Genomic DNA, 22717 nt, shown 5'->3' with positions numbered 1-22717 from the left:
GCGGCAGGCAGGCAGGCAGGCAGGGGGCGGTGGGCTGGGAGGCTCCGTAGAGCGCTGATAGGACGGTCACTCCATCCGCTTTAACCCGCTCACTGCCACACCGGCGGCACTGAGGCACCGCTCAACCGACACAACCATGACGAATAACAATTAAAAGCAGCCCTGCGTGAAGGTAGCTAAAGGTTAGTAAAGTCTGTGATGATGGGTCAGTGTTGTTTCAGAACACACTCTAGTACCACATGTTGAGTCACTGAGTCATCTGATACGCACTGCTGCCAAAGAAACTTTATGAAATAGTTACAGATGTGCTACCAGCCCAGCTTACACTGGAAAAAAACTAGAAAGAGGGGTTAACAAACTAAATAATCATTGAGGGTCAAAGATCTAGTGGACAGAACAGCTGAACCCGTTTGCTGATGCCCTCAGTTTTGGATACTCTTCTCATCTAGCTCATCTCAAAATAGCATTATTTTATGTTTAGGTATCAAACACTACAATATAGAGATCAAACAGTGGTTAAGAGCTTTGGCACAACATTCATTATATTACGTTTTTACATTAAGAAACCAAAGTAGGCTTTCAACAGCCCCTCTTAGAGAGATAGTAAACAGCCTTTAATCATCTGAAATTCTACCACATAATTCCCCGATAAGGCCGCACCCGTTCTTAACTCATCACTTCCTTAAATTATAGATTACTGTTCTGATGTGGTGGCATCTCTTCTAGGTTTTAATAGCTACTTTAAAAAACGCTCTCCTTCCTCTCTACCTCCCCACGCAAGACAACAAAGGCCCTTCGTTATTTCCAGTTTACAATATGCAACTGCCTCTTTTAACCGCTCGTGTCCAACTCGTGCCCTTTCATGAGCAATTAGGCAACTGCATAATTATTTAAAATACGGCTGAAAAATAATGAGGTCATAAATAGCAGAGTTTTCTTGTGTGCTTTTATGCTTTTTTTGCCAAGATTGTCGTGCACAAATCGGAAGCCCATGCTGGGCACAATGCAGACGTCGCTTTTCGGTCACTGTCAGTTTTGTCAGTGGTTCCTGATTTGCTAAAAGAAACGCCCTATCTTTAGAGACTCCTCTGAAAAATGCGTTGCTTCACAAACAACTGATTCTTCTCAGCAGGGGACACAGTTTATATCACAGGGAATGCTGGGAAGGCAGAGGGCCATACCTGGCTTTAATTTCAGCTGTCCACCAGGATTAGGACACAGTTCATGTTGCAAGCTGTAATCATGTGCAGTAGTGAGGCGCTCTTTCACAGCTGGCCCCGAGGACAGTTAAGGCCTAAGCCATTTAGTGCTTTGTAGTAGTCTCTAATAATAATAACCTGGTACTAATAAGTTGTGGAGAGCTCATTGTATTGTAGTGTGCTTTTCTTTTAGACATGACAGACATTGAGTTCTAATTTTGTCCTTTACATTGTGAACTGTGATGCGTTTCCACTCTAATCGGGTAAAGTATTTTTGCATTTATTGCAATTTGGTGCTAAAAACATTTTCTGACTCTGGACTTCACTGCTGTTGTGCAAGAATCAACGACACACCAAAGTAGCCTTGTCTTCAGAACGCAGCCTCTAAAAAAAAAAAAAAAAAAAAAACATCTCAGCGCTGTTGTTTTCAGGACTCAAACATGCTTCAGAACAAGCTGCTGAGGCTCAGGGGCAGCTCCCCATGGGTGCAACAGTCGGGGAGCTGCCAGTGAATTATTGAAGCCCATCAACGACCCGCTGATGGTGGCCATGCGGCTAGTCAGCTCAGGACAATAATGCCAGCCTCTGAAATAACGGCACACAGGCCTGTCAGCAATACCGCCGCTGTCCAGCTTTCCACTCAAGTTAGGGTTTAGCTAGTCTGAACCAAGGTTCATGAAGGAACCACATCAAAGGCTGCACTGTACCAGGAAGGACAGAGGCCCTGGTGAAAGCCCAACAGCCCCTGGGATGATTGCACACAACTCATGAAAATGACAGGTTTAGCGGACAACAAAAAAAGGAGGGGGGGCAGTAAAAGAAGGAGGGAGAGAAGAATACTGCAGGCCAAGATGATTGTAAAGCATCTAAGGCTCTGGCATGGCAACAATCTTTAAACAGTTTTTAATACTTCTTCAAACACTTTTCTAATTCCAAAGTTAGAGGTTACAGTTACTGTCATTCCCTTTCATTGCCAATTAAAAACTGGAGCCATTGTTGTAAACAGCACAGATATGCAGCCCAAACAGCAAACTGTTGTTTTCTCTCAATGCCCAACACAGTGACAAACACAAAAGAAGAACTCAGGGGAGGGAAAAAAAAGGAACTCTCCACAAAAGGCTTCGTCCTGTGAGACATTTAAACGTGATCCAACTTGTATGATTGGAGAGCACATTAACAGTGATCTAATAGCAGAGCCTTCAGATGCTTCAGATCATAATGCACCTCGACGTAAATGCAGGAAGGCAGCAGGTAATTCTAGAAGCCCTCATAGCACTGCAGCTACCCCTGCATGAGAGAATGTGTGGCTAACGAGAAAGAGAAGGATAGTGAGAGAGAATGAAATAAAAAGTGTGAACTGAGTGAATGGGTAAAAAAGGTGGAATACTGGAAGAGTCCTTGACTCTATGTGAATAACTGAAAAAGGGATGTCTCTTATTGATTGAGTCAGTTATGTGGCAGTGCTGCTCACAGTGGTCCCTGGCTTCTGTAGGTCTGAGATGCGGAAACCGGGGAAACCCTATCTCTTCGGCACCTTGGCAGTGAAGACAGACATCTCCCACCCGATTAGCACTAAGCCCACTGTTGTCTGCTCACAGGGACCCAAGGGGGCTGAGGAATGGCTGAAGCCTGAATGAGAGCTAATGTCCATGTCACTCTTTTTAGGAGCAGGAGGCCTTGTGCATGGTTCCTTTTCATTTCTGCCCATGTGCTACACACTGTAAATCTGATAAAACAACAGTTTATTATACGTAAAATAGATGAGGAACGCACTCATGAGGAACCATATGTCTTACACATGTGCACATGTCTTAGTTTGTTGTAAGGAGGTGGTTGGGTTACTATTGCACTGTGCGTTAATGCCACGAGGATCTGTGGTTGGTCTAGTTTGGCACCTATTGTCACAATATGTAGTTGAGAGTCTAAAATGGAGGAAGCTGCCATAGCTCATTAGCTGTGTTCTACCATCCACTTTTATTTCACCCTCCTCTGTTGTTCCATAAGAGGAATGATTTTTAGACCATTATGAGGAGGACAGGCGTCGGTGATACGAATAGGCTGCATATTTTGAATGACCTGTATACATTTATTCCCCCATTAGTGGCTGAACTAAGAAATCTCAGAGAGCTTTTTTCCCCCCTCTTCAAGACCTCTTTATTGAATCAAGTAATGTAGAATCCTAAGAACAAAACTTGCAGGGGGAGTACTTGGCCTAGTGCAGACAAGATAGAGAGAGAAAGTAGCAGAACCATGATGATGGATGAGCATTAGCATGTTCCTGGCTAGTTGGCCTCTTTATGTGACTTTATGGTGTGACTGGGCCCGTCTGTCCAGGCCTGAACAAAGTGTTTTTCTGTTCTTTTAGAAGAGATTATGACAGTTTACATGTTCCTGAAAATGGGACAAATCCCATCCTTTTTGCCCGGTGGCACAACGAAATTCATTCACGCATCCTCATGAGTTAGATGGTGCTGGATGCATGGTGACATAGTGACTATAGAACTAGAGAGGATGTTCATTTAAGAGACTGTATTTGCACCCTCTGCATCTTCTGCTCTTTCGCCACTGTCTGTAAACTATGATGCATGTGTGCAGCTGTTTTATTCTGACAAAGCAGAATTATAGTAAATATAAAATTGGACCCAGAGGTTATCCATTCCCTCAAAAGGTCAGCACTGTCAAGGCGGTTTGCAGTTCATCAACAGCACACTTGATTTATTGATGGCCGTCCGGCTGCTACATGTGTGCCATGTGCAAACAATGCACATAGCATTAGTGTAGCCCAACTGGTTGCCACTGCACTTTCACTCCCATGGTTCCTGATGTGAACGTCTTTTGGCATAAATAAAACGGACAATTTTTCCCCATCAGCCTTAACCGCACCATCAGCAAATATCTTAAGACCATTCAGTATTTTTAAGGAGACATGGAAAGCCTGTTAAAGGTTTGTGATGATTAAAAGGAAAAAGAGTTGCATCTCACTGGAGTGGCCATGCTGGGAGCGGCTGTGGCTAAGAGGTAGAGCGGGTCGCCTCCAAGCAAGACACTGAAACCCAACTTCATTGTGCGAACTTAGATTCCTCCTGTATGCGTGATGTGTGAACGGGTGAATGAGGATGTGATGTAAAAAAGTGCTTTGAGTGAAAGGCGCTATACAAATCCAGACCATTTACCATGCTGTGCATTCTGCGAGTTAACATTTGACTTTGCAACAAACGGACAACGTAGGTACTGAATTATGCCTGATATTATCCTCTCTGCAGATTTGAAGGAGTTAAGCAGCCGCCGCAGCTGTGGTTGCGCAGAGACATGCTGTATCCAGATGACTTATCATTTCCTTTCATACACAACACAGAGATAAAAAAAAAAAAAATTACAGACTCAAGAGTGAGAGGGAAAAAAGAAAGCAGTGAAAACGGTTGGCTCAAACTATCAGAGACTGGCAGAGAGGTTTAGCTGCACTTCTAGTCAACATTCTTCCCTGAGGTGTTGACTGGCAGCTCAAAGGTGTGAATGACATCACATGCAGATGTTTGATTCCCAGCGGTTGGCAGGTGCAAAACCAAAAGACAAGGATACTTGCTGATTTGTCGATGATGAAATTATTTTAATGTGCTGTGATTTCGAAACAGTTTACGAGAAGAAACCAAAGTGGAGCCAAAATGCTGCCCCTTAGCCAGTTTACAGCCCAGAGCTGACAAGAGCTGAAATTATTATGATTAAAAAGGAAAAAAAATATTCTTGTGAACCAACATGAGGGTTGGGAAGGTCCCCAAGTGGTCACAAGGTAAAACTGAGGCATCATATGACAATTAAAAGGATAAGAGAGCTAGCAGCTCTGATGTTTAGGAGGCATCTTGGTTTAGCGTGCTAGCATCTTAATATTTGCTAATAGTACAAAACACAAAGTGCAACTGAGAATGTCATTACTTTTCAAGTTTTAGTATCAGACAAATTAAAGTTTTGACCTGATGTTTACAGAAAATTCATTACTAAGATTAGTGAAATGTATTCTGAGGGAACATTTGGCTGAAGTGAAGCTGATGCAGAAGTGCGTTAAACCTGCATTCTTTCAAATAGCTAGCAGGGTGCGACTATGCTGGCTGCAAAAAGACTTATGGTAAAATGACTTGATTTACTACCTTAGTAAACATTTTCCTAATGAGTTTATGGTCTCAATCAGTAATTTCAAGTCTTCTTCAATACAGCATGATGTTTCATAAATGATAGTCCCATTTAGAGGAAAACAGACCAAAAAGCAGGATATGATTTAGGGTGGGAGTACACTGTGAGGCGGTCTTCGTGGTGAACGCCATTTGTGGTCCAAAAAAAAAGATGGCAATGCCAGTGAAACCAAGATGGCGACGCCCGTAAAAATAAACTCAACCTTCTGTGGCACTGCAGAAAAAGTCAGGGGATTACCAGAGTCACAAAGATTCATCATATCATAGATGGATAAAACCAGATTCTGTGTACAGCTTGCTTTTAGGATGAGTTTTATTATTTCGTTGCCACGAGCCAAAGACCAAACCGTATCATCAAGTTTTTAAATTGCATGCAGAATCAATACTGGCAAGGTCCAATTATTTGGCAGGGGAACAAAAATTAGAAACAGTTGTTTCACTAACATGTCTTTATCAAATCTAATGACGGCTGTTTTTACTAAGGATTTCACATGGTGTCAGGGATTTTGGAGCAGCCTTTGTTCTTCTTAAACTCAGATCACCCCCATCTATCTTTCCCCTGCACTCCACCTCTCCCTATCCCATTTCTAAAGTGCCTGAGCAACTTCCTAATCTGGGAAAAGTTCAATCAAAAGTCTTCTGTTGTCTTTCTGAGAGAGGGGGGTGGAGAGGGAGGGAGGGAGGGAGGGAGACCAACAGAGGACAGAGTAAAGAAGGGGAGTTTGGTGGTGTACAAACACAGGGTTCTTATCAAGTAGAAGAAGAGTCCAGCAAACGAGGAGTGTCTGCAAACCACAGAGTAAAGAGGCACAAGAGGGATCTTAGTTTGTTTGAACAGTCCTGGTTTGATCTTGGAAACAAACAGGGTGACAGGGGGAGTTATGCAGAATGGAAAGAGGGGAAAGTCAGAAGGAGGGAGGGATGGGAGGCAGATGCACAGACGTACACGGAAGAGTGCGACAGACGAACACACGGGGCTGTTTAGAAGAAATTTGGTGGACAGATGTTTGTGTGTGAATTAATGGAAGAGTTCCTCTTTGAGGGGACCAAAGTTAGTGTTTGCTCATAAGGAGGAGAACAGCCTTTGAGGAACTGCCCAAACATACACAAAGCCAGAAGTCTTTTTACACCCGGCATCCCCCAGCCCCTACTCAACAAACACTTTGTTTGTGTCACCAATCCTCCGTGGAGAGAGCGGGACTATTTTTGCACAATTGTGTCCGTTTGTTGATGCTAACGCGTTAATTTCCTCCATCGCTTCCATGGATGTCCACCACATTCTTGTTGCAGTTTGAGTGCTAAAATCTTTTGTTTCCTCTTGAACATTGTGAGCGGTGTCAAGTATTTTAAGGACTTTTTTCCCAGGGTTTTCTCTTTCAGACTATGTGCGGGTGGCCCCTAAGCTGGTTTCAAACATTACGCAAGGGGTTGATAAATACCTAAAGAAAAAAAATTTGACTTCTAGATCAAAATCAGATTTCACTGCTTGATGGAACTACCCAGCAGTAACTGTGTTTACGGTGTTTTTTTTTTATTATGCACATTACATACCAGCGGGGAAACTTCCAAACTTCAACTGAGTGTAGCCTACTGCTTTGCCATCATGTTTTTGTTCAGCTTTTCTCTGGACTGTATCACTGTAAATTGAGTATCTTCTATCGGATTGTTGATTGACCAAAACAAGACTTTTGGAGGCATCCAAAAAGGATAAGTGATTAAATGAGAAAATAATCGGCAGATTAATCGATAATGAAAACAATCGTTAGTTGCGGCCCTAGTAGCTACAGCAGCTATGTGCTATGTGCTTTGGAAACAGCATAACCCCTTCACACAAACCTAGAAATCCACCTTGAGCCTAAATTGGTGGAGCTTGTGACAGCCATTCATAGCCCAAAAAGAACCTCTCAAGAAACTACAGAAAGTTGTATTTATTTTTGCTGATAAAGAGACACTGAAAATAAGTATCAATCAAAGGCAATGGCTGCAAACACTTTTTAAGATTCTTTTTAAGGATTCATTTTTCAGCATTTTTGCTTTTTGGCGATTGTGCACAGTAGAGAGTCGTACAGTGAATATTGGGAGAGGCAGACAGAGATGGGCTAGCATGGCTCTGGAGAAAAACTGATAACATTTGAAAGATTGCATCTGTGTGTCAAATTTCTCTGGGGTCCTCCAGGGGCCTCTGTGGGTGGGGGACTGGATGGCTGCAAGGAGAGAAAAGTTTGGGAACAAAACTTTTTTGCGTGGTTGAAAATGTTGGAGGAGGTGTGAGATCACATCCTGCTGTCATAAACCGTTTGACAGTAAGAAATAGTGAGATATTGGAAAGGAGAGTTAAAGGCAGCAGGCTGTGAGAGAGAGGGATTGAAAGGGCGCTAAGGTGAGAGGGTGAGAGGGACGGAGAGGGAGATGGGGGTGAAGAGGTAAAACACTCGCCCTTTTTTCTCCAATTACAAACTCCAGACACACTAGAAATATTGAAGCTGAAGTGTCGCTGAAGAGTCACCGCAGTCAGCAGCTGGAATGCAGACAAGGCCGGTGGAGCAAGTCTTTTTCACTTCCTGGCCACTTCAAAGCACTTTCTACATCTCAATAATCATGTGCTCTTTGAGGATGTCCATGTTGTTGACCATATCGCTGACAGATGAGCTTAATATATCAGCCAAACTTTATTTTGCAAGGCATTCATCACACTCTATTCTCTGCTGTTTTGTGTTAGACTTTAAATATTCTGATCTTATCCACTGCAGTGTTTTTTAGCAGTAAATTGTGTTTTTTTGCGTGGCCACAAGAATATCACACAGGTCACCACAACACACATTTATGATACAAAGTATTTGCTTTGCAGCTATTGGTATGCCCGCAAATCCCCAGCTGCAACAGCCACAAATGACTGAAGTCACTACTACACTTCTGAGAAGTGTCACTGCGAAGGATCACACAATTCCCAAACAGTGCAAAAAACTGTTTAGTAGAAACAATAGTATGGAGCTAACAAAATGTACCAAAAGAGCTTGTCTAACAGTGTCGGGGGCGCTGTTAGCTTCCAGCTTTTATCAAAACAAATATTAGTAAATCACCACCAAGATAGGTTGGATGCTAGCTAAGGGATTCCTTAGCAATATCTCATGGACTGGCCACAATCCAACCATAGATTTCATGGTACTTAAGTTAAACAAGTCATCTGCCTAGTGCTCCAGTTTTACAACATTTTATCAAATCTAAATCCTGTAATACATTAGCTTATCAGATCTGAACTACAACCTCAATTGAGAACTTTGTTAGAATGAATCCCACTATTTTATCAACTTGGAACTGGATCAACAAATGGAATAAGCCATCAGAATTAAACCCTAAAGCCAGAGATTTTATCCTTTCAAGTAATCACCCGTCAGTTGTAAGTCATACTCTATTCTGTTCAAATGCAGTTGGCTAGTAAAGTAGCAATATAGTTGAATTGTGCAATGTACTAGCCGCAGTGGACGACAGACCAAAAAAAAAAATGTTTTCCTGCCCTGCTTGACTTTGGCACGCTCTGTCCTACACTGCAATTTGTTGTGCTACACAGAGGATACTTCACTTTTTATGTCCCTCACAGAGGACTGGGCACAACGCTCTGCTGAGAGAACATCGCCCTTGGCACATCAACGCAGTTCCTGAAACAAAGATACTGGTGCCAAGGCAAATGGAGTGACTTCATCCTGGGTCATCTCACTGAAGGACAAGTGAGCTCTTGGAGGGCCCTCTCGGGGTTGGAGGGTTACAGGGTTGGGTAAAGGAGATGAATGAGACTCACTAAAAAGGCTTTCTGGCTTGGGGTAGCTGGTCCTTGCGCATGTTAGATAGACAGATGTAACTTCTACAGCACCAACAATGACTGCACGCTATGAGCCTATTCAAAACACTGAGGTAGAAGGGACGTCAGGCAGTGTGTGTGTGTTCTTGTGTTTGCTACAGAGTGAGGACCGGGACACATTTTACTAGCAGAGTGAGGACATTTATCGGAAGTGAGGACATTTTGGCCAGTCCTCACAACTTCAAAGGGCTCTTTTAAGGTTGTGTGTGTGTGAGTGTGTGAGGGAGGGAGGGAGGGAGGGTTGGAGGCACTTGGAGCCCTTCCTGCTCCCTGCGGAGAGGTGTGTGCCAGTGAGATGGCAACCAGGGCCTCTGCAGCTGCTCTCCCCCTTACAGACACACACACACAGACTTGACAGTCTAACACAATGTTCATTTCACATCTTTCTCATTGCCCCGATCCCTCCCTCCGTCTCATACCGTCTGCCTCGAGCTGGTGAGATAAAAACCAAAGGAAAGAGGCGAAGTGCTACGGGTCAACTTTGAGACAAAAGAAAGCGCCGGACAAGCTGCAGCAACAAACTGCAACCGTGAATGAACGAAGGAACAAATTAGTTGATCAAGAGAAGACTAATTGCAACCGTTTTTCAAAGTGCTCTGATTCCTGCTCTTTCTCCTCTCCGCCCAGGACGATGAGCCCTCCTGCTGCAGCGCTCGGTCCGGGAGGGACAGGAGATGTTGTGGGCAGTGATCGAACTAATTCAAACATGTCATTCTACCACAAGTAAGACCTGTTTCTGCAATAAAGGCGAAGAAATTTGCTGATAAGTAACAACAGCAATGCAGTGAACTTTGAATGAGCTACTCCCGCCGCATCCGCTGGCGTGTGTGTGCGTGTTTGTGCGCAGGGGGGTAGTTCAGATCCCTTATTCACACATCATTCATACAGGAAGAATCACACACATTCACACAGGGGCAACTTCAGCATATGGACTTGGAGGAGATGGGGATCCACTCTGCCTTTGACGGCTATTAGAAACCATCATCTACACTTGCTTAACATCTTTGTCTAAATAAACAGATTCTCTTGTAGGTTCAAGTAGCTCCACTTTGCACTCATTTGCTAAGATTATTCATGCCGACAAACTGTTGGGAATAAAGACAAGAGAGTTTTCAAATAATGCAGATGAGTACTGCTCCTTAAGCTGAAAAGAAGGACGAACTCCTAACAGCCAGCAACACAACAGAATATTTCAACAATCAGGTGAGAGACGTGATCTGTTTATAGTACTGCAGGGACAATGTCTTGTTCAAGGTCGCTTTAATAGAGCGGATGCTTTCTGTCAAGACGGCTTGAGCCCAGTCCATCTGGTTGGATAAGCAGCTGAAGGTTCGTGGTTCAAGGTTATGATCATTCAAGCACAATGTGAATGGTAAAAAAATAAGCATTGGGGAATCTAGTCCCATTACTCAAATATACTGTAGGGACTGAATACAAACAAGCCTGTAGTGTATTTAGGGTCCAGAGGCCGTTTGAAAATGACTTTAAAAAGAATGTAGAGAGAATTCGTCTTGGCTTTCAAGGTAGACCTGTAAACTGTCTCTCACTCTCTGAACTGATTTATCTCTTGTGTCTGGGTCTCACATACTGGAAACCTAGTTATTGTGTGCACATGCGTGTGTGCCTGCTTTATCTGCGCAAAAGTGTGCATCTGTGTGTGTCGGGTCAGGTGTTGAGTGTCAAAGACAGTATCAACAGAGCGTAATAGAGATGTGGTGGGAAAGCAGCAGGTCTGACACCAGTGAGCTCAATGATAAATGTGCTCTTTGACAAATGGACCCTAGAAATAATCCCATATAAGTACTCCTGTTTCTCTCTCTCTCTTTCTCTCTCTCTCTCTCTCTCACACACACACACACACAGTGCAAATATACACACACGGTTGGCTCTAACACTGTGGATGGAGTGTAGTAAATATGTGTGGGAAAATGAGAGTGGTGGATGTTTTCTCATTCCTGAACCCAACTGTACGAAACCTTTTTGATTATCAAAGGATGCCATTTTCAAGGATAAACAAACTGTTCTGAAACAATACCGGCGCCCATCTCTCCTCTTGACAGCTTGTCCACTTCACACCACATCTGAATCCTCTGCGGCCACTGAGCCTCGACGACCAAAAACAAACTTCACATCAAACGGAACACCGATGCAGCACCACGAGGGAGGAGAGGGTTTACAGGTGTCTGTGTGTGCACAGGTGTGTGTGTGACGCGGCGTGCATCATGGGTGAGGCTGTGTGAAAGCATGCAGGCCCGCACAGATGTGCTTATCTGCCTGCATGACATCCCTCAGCCCCCGTCCATCCACGCTGCCACTTGCACGGCGCACATTAACTGTGGACATATGAGGGTATGTTTGTCTCCGCCGGGCATGCATGTACATACTTATTGGACCAAGGGTCTGCTCCTTCCTTATGTGGGAAAACAAGTTATTATCATGGCTTAAATGGTGGGTACAGCTTTTTGGCACCAGGAAACGGGCGGCAGAGAGAAACAGTAATGCTCCAAAAATGAAAATACGTGGAAAGTTGCCCAGTTGTCCTTTTGCCAAGGCTGTCTGTATATGTCCATAAATATTTATAAACAGTGTAAAATTGCTGTAAAAACAGACAAGGGGGGGAAAAACACTCCACACCCTGAAAAATGACGCTGGCCCAGGCTCAGTCTGGCATTAATCTCGGAGTCATTAAAAATGAGGGGGAAATTATTAGTGACAGGCTTACGGAATTACATCATGCTTTGGGTCAATGGGGCTCCCCAAAAGGAATAATAAAGGGAGGACCAGAGAAACACCAATGATGTCTGCAGCTTTGGGTTTGGTGCCGATCTGGAACCACAAAGTCTAAAGTTGGTTGTACAGCACAACTGAAGTTGAAATGGCTCTGTTTTCTCAGGCAATATGACACGTTTGGCACCAAAAATGAGTGTGGCACTGGGCTGCAATCACTACAGTGGGGACAGGTCTCCAGTCAGAGCAACACACTCATCGCAGCGTTTCCTCCACATCATGTGACCATTTTTGGTTTTGTTTTTTTACATCAGGGCTTTAGGATCATGTCTCCAGCTTTCCCTGTTCTCAAATGTATTTCTACATTAGGTAAACCCAGATGAAAAAAATTCCAGAGGCCTTGAAAAGAAATGCATCCTCCGAAAACTGTTGTTGTTTCATACTTTGTAAAGCTTCAACTTCGTTCCCAATGTGCCAAAAACCTTATACTAATGCATGCTGTAATTGCACTTTTCCATTCATGCTAAACTGCAGTTAAAATAGATAATCTTCTAAAAGCACCTGGTCAGTACCTGTTGGATCTTTTAGGCGGCCTAGATCACATAAAGAGAAATAGTTTGACGGAAGAAGATTTTTAAATGAATTGAGTCGCTAGTTGTGGAAGATCAAACCAGCTCACCATTCATATTCCACATCTGTGGCTAGCAGAGCATAATCTCTCCGTTCATCTTTTGATTTCTTCTTCCTGCTAACTTATTAGGTTTTACATTTTTGATGAGCCCTCACTTATGTTTTTGTTTCGGTTTGCACTGGATAAAATACCCGAAACAGTGAGTGTTTGACAGCCTTTGAAAACACACCAGAATCACTATCAAATTGATTATGGTGGAGCCCTTTTACTTTCTTTCTGTGTAAGTGCTTTAGTTACACGTGTTTTATTAACTTATCATGGAAAAGGGGTCTCTCAAGGGCGCCCTTTAAATTTGATCCTTTCAAAAATCCACCAAATAAGCTGGTTGATCAGTGCAGCAAAAAAAAAAAAAGAATGAGGAATGTATTCCCTAGCATAAGCAGCCAGTTTTCTGTTTCATTATCATCCTTTGTCAGAGTTACTGCCAAGACTAGAGGACTCCTGGCAATGTGAAACTAGTGTCAGTGCATCTCAGCGTTTACACTTACAGGCTTCACATACGTGTATAACTTTGCATGTACCAGAATCATTCCACCTATATCTGAAATATGCACATACGTCACGTTTCCAACAAAGCGGGCCGAAAAACCACAGAGTTTAAGTCAAGTGTCTCATAAACATGCAGGTTTCTGGCAGGCACCAGCCTCATCTGTGCCAACCCTGCGCCCCCTGCCATTTCTCACCATATCTGACATATTAGCGTCTTGGCATGGAACTCAGCCAAAACTAATCTTATTGGCCCAATTAATGGACCTGTGAAGAGGCAGAGCATGCCAACAAGCTGATGTCCTTGATTTAATTTGCTTGCTGCTTTTGTAAAAAACCTTTTCTCATTGGCTAAGAAAATAAGAATACGTTGTTAAGATTGGAGCATCAAAGATAAGGGTTAACAAAGAGCAGACAAACCAAAGGTAATGGGCCCACATCTCTAAATAATTCAGAAGCGTGGCGTTACATCGACTTGTACTTCAAGTGTCAGTTCCCATCAGTTTCCTCTCATCATTCTGCTGCAAATCTTCACTTGCAAGAGAGCATTTTTTACTGTGGTAAAAGGATTATGCATAGCGGCCTGATCACAGTGTCTCTTTCTTCTTGATAGTTCTGGATGAAATTTGAATTGGATTTAGCCCCCTGAAGTTAAATGGCAACATGACCCTGGCCTTTGTTCCTACTAGAACATCAGAGGGCAAGACAAAGGCCAGCGACTAGGCCACAAAATGTGAGGCAAACATTTCTGTACATGACCATAAGGAATTTTTAACTACCTAATTACCCCTCAAACTGAACATGTGTGCAAGCACCTGCATGTAATATACTCTGCGTTAGTCATATAAGCAGGTGTTTCCTTGACTGTACATTACGTGACGTACTGAACAGTGCTAAATATAGTAAAGATATTTCTGCTCCATCTCCCTACAGCTATCCCAGTAGTGCTTATAGCAGCAGTTGGTGGCGTTAAGAAATATAACTTGATGTCATATTTGCTGAAACTCACTATTTCCTGAATGTCCGCTAACTGCAGTTTGGTGCCACTGCATTCTTACCAGTGTGTGCTGTTGTCGATGCCATTGTGTACCTGGCCTCCTCATTTGCCGTGGTTAGCCTGCGCATGCATGACAGCCTCCTCTGTGGGTAGGGGCTTTGGAGGTAGAACTGAAGCACAGTCGAGAGAGAGAGGGGGGGGGGGGGGTAAATCTTGCAGTGAACGACAGGTCCTGTTGCCTGTGCTATGATGAGCTAACCATATGTTATGTTATTAAGTTAGTCTAAGCAATGTCTTTACATATGAAACACAGGTCAGAAACATGTCCAGATTTTGAAGTATCATTCAGCCATCTTTTTGTCTTTCTCCAAACCTGCCTAAATCTTTTTTCTGTACATATGTACTTAACAACAATGTACGGTCACCTCAGAGCTGCTCACCATTAATGTCTCTTGGAGAGTGGTGGCACGGGATGCAGGGACCCTCCTCAGCACTGCTAGTTTCCTTACAGCTGTCCTCTCAACAAAGTGGCAGCGTTTAATAGACACTCATTTTACTTACAGAATAGAGGAGAGAAGGGAAGAGAAAGAAACTGAATGTGTCCAAAGGGCAGGGAAAAGTCCATTATAGTCCATAATACAAAAACCTTTGGAAAGTTTTCTATTATCCTTGCATGCAATAGAAGTTGAGCACAGGGTGGACTGACCAACCAACCACCACTGCCATTCCTAGAACCACACCATCATTATGGTTCAAATATAGAGTCCAGAAAAGAGTTCAAATATGTAATTTGACGTAATTAAAATCACAATGCAATTCTTAATAGCATAAACTTTTTTTTTTTAACTCTGGTTTGTATTGACATTCAACCAAAACTAAATTTGCAGTCTTACGTGTCTTGTTTTGCACACACCGAGTGACAAAGCTTCAAACAGCCAAGTGTGGCCTGCTACACTGACACACTACCCAGAGACTGACTGGCTGCCCTCTTCCATCTCTGGAGGACATCTACAGCACCCACTGCCTCAGGAGAGCCCGCAGCATCATCAGGGACTCCTCACACCCCAGACACTACCTCTTCCAACTCCTTCCCTCAGGCAGACGTTTCAGGGCAATAAAGTCTAGCACCAACAGACTAAAGAACAGCTTCTACCCCAGAGCTGTCATTGCCCTAAATAACAACAACACAACCTGAACAATACAAAACACCAAAATACAACCAACCAAAGAAATGTGAACCTATTTATATTTTTGTATATATTTTCTTATATATATTCTTTGTACATACCTTTTTTTCTTCAAAATCCAATGTTAATACCCCCCCAGTACAGTTTTTGCACTAAAGTTTATTCTGTTGTTCTTTTGCACTATTCTGTATTTTGCACTATTCTGTATTTTGCACTATTCTGTATTTTGCACTGTCCATGAGAGCTGCTGTTTCTCATTTCAATTTCGTTGTGCTTCTTGCACAATGACAATAAAAGAATTCTGATTCTGATTCTGATTCTGATTCTGATTCTGATTCTGTTGGCCAAGTGCTTGTTGACATGGTGATCTTGTCATGGGCTTTTGCACCATATCAATTTACAATGATCTTGAACTGGTGTACCCGCAATAGCTGCCACCATCCACCAAGCTGCATTTTTTTTTTTTTTTTGTCTCGGGAAATGGAAAAGGTAGGGTTAAATGGCACAAGGAAGTGGCTCATGGCAAGGATCAGCTTTTCTTCCATAACGGAAAAGGAGCTGTGTGGAGAGAGATGGGGAGCGTAAAGGTGAAACATATGATTGGTTGACCCTTTAATTGGAGTGCTGAAAAAAGTTGAGGCCAGCTTAACTTTAATCTGTAGTGCCTCGCATCTATCACGCAGCACAAGTGTTAGGCATCAGTTTGTGGCTTCATGTTGCCGGCTTCCTTTGAAAATGATGGGTATGACATGACTTTGTTCCTCATAGTGTGAACACAGCACCACTCTTGGATACTTAAAGTGTCAGGACACAGACCTATTCTGGTGATCTAATGTAATAACTAACTTAGTGAATGTATTTCTCCACAATGTTCAGGGACTCCATCTTAATCTTCCTGCAACCCATCTTAAGGCCCCAACTGACACCAGTGTTGTCTGCAGGCCATGCATGAGCTCTGGTCAAAGTCTCTTTTTCCTCCAAGCTGGCCATTGTTGTGGGGGCTGATAAATATTTACTCTTCCCAGCTTGGCAGGGAAATGAGTGGGAGGGGAGAGGGACCCATTGTGACAGAGGGGTCAGAGACGCTGACAAGCCAGCAGGGTCCTTCCTTCCCCACTGCCACCTAAAACCCCAATACACTATTGGCCCTGCACTGGGACAGATCCACTGCGAGCAGTGGTTCGAGGTGGGATGATGTCTGTCGGTGTGTGTGTGAGATAGAGAAACAGAAAGAGAGGGGATGGGTAAAAGAGACAGGCAGACGGACAAGAAGACAACCACAGAAAGAGACACAGGCCCCAGAAAAAAGAGAAAGCTTTTGAAAAGGAGAGTGGAGAAGGCTCCCCTTTGAGAGCTGTTTACATGACAGACCACCAGCGGAACTCACAAGACAATAGAGCAAAGAGGATCCACAACACCAGACAATGGAGACTGAAAGAAAAGAGGCTCTGGTGTTATGAATACACATGTCCCTCCGGGCTTCAACTTCCCACTTACCCACTTCTCCACAAAAGAAACCCAATAGTCATTTTTCCGAAGCATAACAAAACATTGCTTTTCCGACGGCAGCCAATTTTAAATTGCCTATGTCACAGCAACGATATTTGTTTAGTTACACTTCTTTACGAAATGAAAAAAGGGATTGTTGCCAGGAGTGTTGTGTGAGAAATCCAGTGAGAAAGAACTTATGGAGGTCCTCACTAGCCTGAGCTTTAGGGTCAAGCTTCTAGACCTAAATCAGCGTCTTCACTGTCCCCAATAGAGCAATGGAAGTGAATGAAGTTCCCTATCAAAATCAAATGAGGAGAAAAAGGACATTTAAAAAAAAAAAAAGAAAAGAAAATCCACGTTTGGATATCTGTTACTGAAATAATAAGCTTTCATGTACAAGCCCACACATACACATAGAGGAGGTGAGCTATGTGTCAAACACAGATGTATGGGTTGGGCTTTCTACAAGTGTGATCAAGGTCAGTCATCCTTTAACAAAACCTCAGCACCTACAACAATAAATAGAGCCTCGATTTGCATTGATCTGAAGCCTTTCCTTCATTTATCATTTCCTCTCCCATTCCCTGGTTCTAAGATCTGCGTCCTGTCTGGGAAAGGCTTGGAAACTAACACGGAGTCGGTGAATTCAAAGCAAACATTTCTCAGACTGGACTTGAATTATACATGAGACTGGCAAAACTATATTCTGTGAATCTATGAGCGAGGACAGCGCAGCAGATGCGACACCATACAGAGATACCTTTAGACTTTTGGGTGCCCTCAGGTGGAGTACGTTTGTGAGCTACTCTATCAAAGTTCTTTCATTAACACAGTAATATTGTAGTCAAAGGACTTAAAGCCCCTTTTGGACATTCACCCTTCTACGTTAATCTGGCAATTTCAGTCTGTCTCATATCTGAATAAGCACACCGTGTTTTTATTTTAATAATCAATTTTATTATTCAGGGAAAAAAGCACATGAAGCATTTTGCTTGAGAAACATGAGTGATTAAGCATTTCAGCTCTGGACCTTCTTGATTTTTTTTTAAAACACAAAAACGTTATTTCACAATGAATCTGGTGGTTTTGACTTGGACCATTTTTATACACACATTGAGGGGTTAAGGCATTAAAGAGTGCCACCAAAACGTTAGGCTTGTTTAATCTTTTTGATCAGATGTCCAGATATAAATCAGAAATCTTATCTAATATAAGACTAAATGTTATTTATGCAAACTTCTTTTTCGATCACAGTTGTATTGAGCAGGCCCCATGTTTTGTTAGATGAAAGTATTGAAACAAGATTCTACAGTCACGCTAGAAGCTATGTGAGGTTGTGCTCGGTGTTTTTGAGCTAAATGCCGACCATCAGCGTGGTACACAGTACCATTTAGTGGGTTAGAATGCTACAATTCATAATCAGGAGATCACCAGAATCACTAAGATTCATCCTCTGGGCACCGTGAATGTCTGAACCAAAAACCGACCAACATGGCCGTCATTTAAGCTGGGGGTTAAGGAATGGCGGCTGAAAAGATTGCTCATATGGGAGCTATTAAATACAATGACACTGAGTCCGTAGTGGAGACACTGACAATTCCATCCCCTTCATTAAACTTTCATTCAATGAGCATAATGTATATTTTCCTCCTTAGGGTTAGGGCAACCCAGATGGATTATGTCTAACTTTTAAAAAAATCATTATCATATGATGTGCAGGAAACACTCTGATATGCATTTTGGTAACTTACATCAGCTAAATGTAGTGCATTGGCCATAGGTTCACTGGCAGAATTGACTAATGGTAGTAATGTGCTTACAACGCGAGTTCAAAACATTTGGAAAACCAAGTCTGAGATTTTTAAAAACCATCTGTTATTGATTACTAAACAAAACTCTATTGAAATATTCGAAAAAGTTTCAACATTAGCAAACTTTCATCACATTCATCGTCCCTTGATATTAATATGGGGTTTCATTACACCATGCAAGGTTAATCATAAATCATACTGTGGCCATATTTCTAGTTAAATCATATTTTGGCAGCAGACCGGCCTCCAACTGAGCTTATGCACTGATGTCATTTCACTACACCTGTGTCTTGTTATACTGAGGAGTGGTGTTTTCCTAATGCCTTCCTATCACATCAAGAAACACAACAGATTATTAAAATCAACAAAACATAAACTTTAATGAAGACATCATCCCGACCCATTGCAGCTGAAGCTTTTAATGAAGCAAAAAACATGCAATTGTCTGCCAAAATGAGGTTATTGGGCATGAAACGGCTGCCAGAGGCGTCTTTAGACAGACGTACTGTAGTATAGATAAACATCCCCAAACTATTCATTAGGCTAATAATGGTTGGTGAATAACCTGAGGCATTGGAGGGTGGAGCAGCAGTCATTTGCAACTCTCCATGATCAAAGTTAAGCAGGCTGTGTTTTGTGTGTGCATGTGTTTGTGCGAGTGTTAGATGGAGAGGCACAATGAGCTGGCTGCCAGGCTCAGCCCAAATGTACAGTCAACCTAGTAATCAAGGGTTCCCATGCACGAGACTGTCAACACAGCTGCTAGCTGAGAGCAGGGAGGGAGGATCAGGTGCTGGTTACTGGCAGACTTGTTTGAGTCTGTAAGCTTAGACACTTTAGGGTGAAGAGCCGTCGTCAATCCCACCTCACCTGGCAAATGCGACGTGTGATTGGACTGCACTTCAGCAGGGAGCAAACGGGGTAAGAGCAAAATGCGCCTGCATTCAGGATCCCAGCTTTTTTTTTTTTTTTTATCTTAGAAGTTTGAGGCCAGAGCTGTGAGACAACACTGCCAGAAATCAGGTAACCTGCAAGTTCACAACTCTGCAGGAAGATTTTTGAAAAGCGGCTGCTGTAAACTCAACTGCAATTGTGGAACTTTTGTGGATGTAGATTTGCATGATGTTCAGAATGTTAATAGGCGAGTGCCAATAGACTGTAAATTGTAAATTGACGGTACTTGTGAATCGCTTTTTCTAGTCTTTTACCTTTGATTGGTGGACGACCCATTTTACCTCTGAGCCAAGTCAAAAGACTTTTTAAGGAAGGGATCTAAAAACTTCAGAAGTTAAGATTAAACTCAATCCAACACTTTACTTTTTACTTGAATATGTTGTAGGCAACACTTGAATTGAGTCCAAAGGCCTTGAGTCCAAAACACATCTGTGCCAAATTTAAAGAAAATCCCTCAAGGCCTTCCTGAGACAATCACATTTACTGTAGGTTCTGTCCAGCTCACTGAATAAATCATTGAGACTGATGAGGAGCATGGACATTACATTACATGGAGTAAAGTTAAAGATTCTACTAATATCAGTGTTGATTATACCTATTTTTAGCTCTTCTGTCGTGCAACCACTGTAATTTTGGTCTGTTTGATTAATACCACAACTTCCTACAGGAAATGATGACACTCAAAGAGCGAACACACGCAAAGGAAAATCATTCAAGTTGATTTGAAATGTAGGTAAAAACTGCTGAGCACCAAAAAATGTAATAATTTGCAATTATCATTTGCAGATTTCCACTGTATAACCGGGCTTGAATGGAGTCAGCCCTGGACTAAGGTCAGTGGTAACATCCTCTAGGACTCTAAAAAGCTGTTCAAAGGCCATGAAGTCGATTAGGGGGAGTCTAAGCAGCTGCACGCAGGAGTAGCGCTGAAGCCTTTAGTCAAGCAGAATCAACAACAGACACTGTCTATGTTACAAAGCAGCTACAGCTGCTCCTTTCTAGCTGTTCTCGAAATTCACCCGTGATTATCCACACACACACACACACACACACACACACACAAAGGCCGCACAATAAACGAATCCAGACACACATGCATCACTGAGGCAAGCCTTTACACATACATGAATACATGAATCTGTACATATACAAACATATTCACATACACTGAATAGGTTTATTCTATGAACACACACACGTACACACACACGTACACACATACACACATACACACACGTTCCCTGCATCTTAACATGACAAGGCAGCCAATGTGAAGGAATGAGGAGGGAGGACAGACTGGCGTCCAACTTGAACCTGCTAAGCCTCTGAACAGAGAGAGTTGTTAGCTGACTGACATGGCCTTGAAAGCCTTTCAGCAGGTCAGGGCAGAGCGAACCAGAGAGACAGATTGAGTGAGTGAGTGAGAGAGAGAGAAATGTGTCTTTGTGTGTGTGTGTCAGAGAAACCAAGAGCAAGTGTTTGAGTGTGCTGGTGATTAACTGAGCATGCAAGGCTGCACTGCTGCCTGAGTTTAGATTTATACTTCAACATGAAGTCATGTGTTGGATGAGGTAAAGGAAGGGACACAGTTGAACCTGAGCTGTTGATACTACATTTCTTGGTGGGGATAATTTGAAAATAGACATACACCATCACACACTGCTGTGACCCCAAATCGTCTGGTAACCATGTCTGAGAGTAAAATTACCCTTAATTCACACATCTGAACAGACAGAATTTCAATAAACTGTGTCAAACATACCATCATTACGAAGCGGTTGAGACATGCATGTTTTCCAGACTCGAGCTACTTCTTCCTGGAGTCTCAATCTATCTAAAAGGTCTGTGAGGGTGCTGTGAGCTGTGAACTGTAGGTAAACACATTTACCTTGCTCGTTGACCCAGTTGTAGCGAGGTAAAGAACAAACATCCTCACCTTTTACCGGTGGCTTGTCTGGACTTGCCAGACAGAGGCACGGGGGTAAAGTGAGAGGACCAGGAGAAACTGCTTCTTCTGGTTCTTAACTCTCTTGCATGTTATCTTTACTAGGCTGCTTGTGATAAAGGAGACACTGACAAATGGATGCTCCCTTCTGCCCCTTAAGGTTTTTGACATGACAACATCAGACAGCAACATCAAAATCAGGATCTAATGAGTTTGCTGTTTTGGGGGAAAAAAATTGTGGTAAATAAAAAAAAAAACAAATTAGAAGGCATATTTTAGCCTTTGGGTTAAATCTCCAAGGATGTGCCACAAAAAGCGAAATTCAGCATAATGGCCTGTGTCATGTATAGAGTGGCAAGTCATACACAGTTCCTAGATGATTCAGCATACATCAAGTGAATAAATCAAAACCGCCAGCTGTCAAAATAACAGAAATACTTTTGCTCTCTGTGTGAACAATTAACCAGCGAGCTTATTGAAATTGTAGATGGGGCGTAATCTATCTAATAGTCATTTAACTGCAAATCAACAAAGAGTAGCATAGCACAGCTCAAATTGATCACCACAGCCATTTCCCTCCAAACCTACTCCTTGAAATGGTCTTCAAAAGAGCATCAAAAACATTTCCACAGACATGGCGGTAATTTCCCTGATCACTAACACTGCGTTGTAATGTCAGCCTGTGAGAGACTTCTTCAGGCCATCATGTAACAAGTAAAAAGTCGAGAAGCAAATGCCAACCATGACTAGATATTTGATTTGATAATGTCTTACCTGTGGGATGACAACAGACCATGCTCTGCATCTATTCATGCGCTCAGACTCTCAGAATCCTCACAGACGCAGGTAAACCTGTGAAGAAACACGATGGTATTTAGTCACTAGTCATTCTTTTTAGCATACATTACATTAGAATCACATTGTGGACTAAGAGTGGGGTATAGAGCAACTTTGAAAAAAATTAATTCCGCTGGCCAAAAAAAAAAAAAAAGAAGAAATCAACTGTACCGTAGTAAGAATGTAGAAACCCAGACTTCTACAATGGGCGCATCTGTGTCTTAAATATGAATAAAAACTTATTGATAATTTTCCATTACAAATCCTTTGGAAACAAGCAATTAAAAGCGTTCAAGCTGCAGACACTAGTGTGCAAAGCAAGGGATTGAAGCAAAACTGTTTTAATTGGCAG

General features: G+C 42.6%; 1 protein-coding gene across 1 annotated transcript in view; it reads right to left on the bottom strand.

Moving 5' to 3' along the window:
- Positions 1 to 22383, bottom strand: part of disp1 (dispatched homolog 1 (Drosophila)) — a 51053-nt gene extending 28670 nt beyond the window's left edge. The window contains exon 1 of the mRNA XM_070849565.1: positions 22303 to 22383. The gene's annotated coding sequence lies outside the window, so the exon portion shown is untranslated. The remainder of the gene's footprint in view (positions 1 to 22302) is intronic.
- Between the last annotated feature and the right edge of the window lie 334 nt (positions 22384 to 22717).

Source organism: Pempheris klunzingeri, chromosome 18 (assembly GCF_042242105.1).
Source record: "Pempheris klunzingeri isolate RE-2024b chromosome 18, fPemKlu1.hap1, whole genome shotgun sequence".
NCBI classification, from domain to species: domain Eukaryota; kingdom Metazoa; phylum Chordata; class Actinopteri; order Acropomatiformes; family Pempheridae; genus Pempheris; species Pempheris klunzingeri.
This window is presented reverse-complemented; position numbering and strand designations above follow the sequence as displayed.